This window comes from Propithecus coquereli, unplaced genomic scaffold (assembly GCF_000956105.1).
Source record: "Propithecus coquereli isolate 6110/MARCELLA unplaced genomic scaffold, Pcoq_1.0 Scaffold4, whole genome shotgun sequence".
Lineage (NCBI taxonomy): Eukaryota > Metazoa > Chordata > Mammalia > Primates > Indriidae > Propithecus > Propithecus coquereli.
The window spans coordinates 13,668,191-13,669,376 of record NW_012149729.1 but is presented as its reverse complement, the minus strand read 5'-3'; the positions used below and the strand labels follow the sequence as shown (position 1 = coordinate 13,669,376).

Sequence of the window (1,186 nt, the reverse complement as noted above, 5' to 3'; positions counted from 1 at the left end):
CTAAAGACTGTCCTTAAGATAAAAATAAAAACACATGATCTTCAGGACCCTCTCAATACCCACTTATATAGTTCTGCTAGTTAAACTCAACAAGTACTGCCCTTTCCTCAGGTTATTTTCTCACGCCTCCAAGGTGTCATATAAACATATTTCTGCCTAAAGTGTTTCCCTCTCTCTCCACCTTCCTATCATCTGGTTAACTCAGACTTCAAAAGAAAACTTGAATCACATGAGGCAAGCTCACAGGAATTCTGCCCTAACACTCCTCATCATCTTCTCCCCATTCCATCCTCAGTCTCAGTTAGGTGATCAAAAATCCCAAGTTCCCCATCATACCCTGTGATTATTTCTATCATAGCATATTTAAATGTGCATTATAATTATTCCCTTGTCTCTCTTTCCAAGAGTCTATAAGCATTTTGAGAATACATTATCTCTTATGTCTGTGTTCCTGAGGTCTGGGCATTTTGCAGGTAATTCATATAATTTAGTGGAAATTTTCAATTGGTGAAATTCCTGAAAATTACTCAAATTAACATGCCCAGAAATCCTATTCCATCCACTCCAACCCCCAAATACACTTCTATATCTGCCTCCTTAGTTAACAGGTAGTACCATTCATCCGATTCCCCTAGCTCTACTAGCTCTTGAGTCAGCTTCGGTTTCAAACTCTCTCTTTGAATCTCTCATCATCAGACTTTCCCTCTGCCCACAATGCCTTTTCCATACTTGAAAAATTCTATTCATCTCTCAAAAGCCCTGTTCAGATGGTGCCTATTCTGCAAAGCCTTTAAAAAAAAAAAAAAATGCAGTTCCCTTGAGGAAATTAGGAAATTACATCCTGTTGCTCCTAGACTGGGGATAGAAAAATCCCCATACCCCCAAATCTTGACTTAATCTTTCCCTTGTACAATCACCCATTTACCCAACTTTTCTAATGGTAATTGTCAGAACCAAAAGGTAAGGCATTGTAAACAAAAGATTTATGCAGGGGTAAAAAACCCAGAAGGAAGCATGTCTAATTTCAAACACAGAAATATTAGAATCACCAGTCAACACCTGAATGACCTTGCTTGATTTTATAAAGGAAGCAGTAGCATTTTCTTTACCTTTCCTCTCCTCCACAAGATTAAATTACTTATTCTCCCATGTGTGCTCCCACAGCAGTGCAGGTAAACTTCAAAGA

General features: G+C 38.4%; 1 protein-coding gene across 1 annotated transcript in view; it reads right to left on the bottom strand.

The window, feature by feature from the left end:
* The window catches only part of IMMP2L (IMP2 inner mitochondrial membrane peptidase-like (S. cerevisiae)), a 1,121,063-nt gene that overhangs the window by 995,687 nt on the left and 124,190 nt on the right, over window positions 1-1,186 (bottom strand). The gene's annotated exons all lie outside the window — the stretch shown is intronic.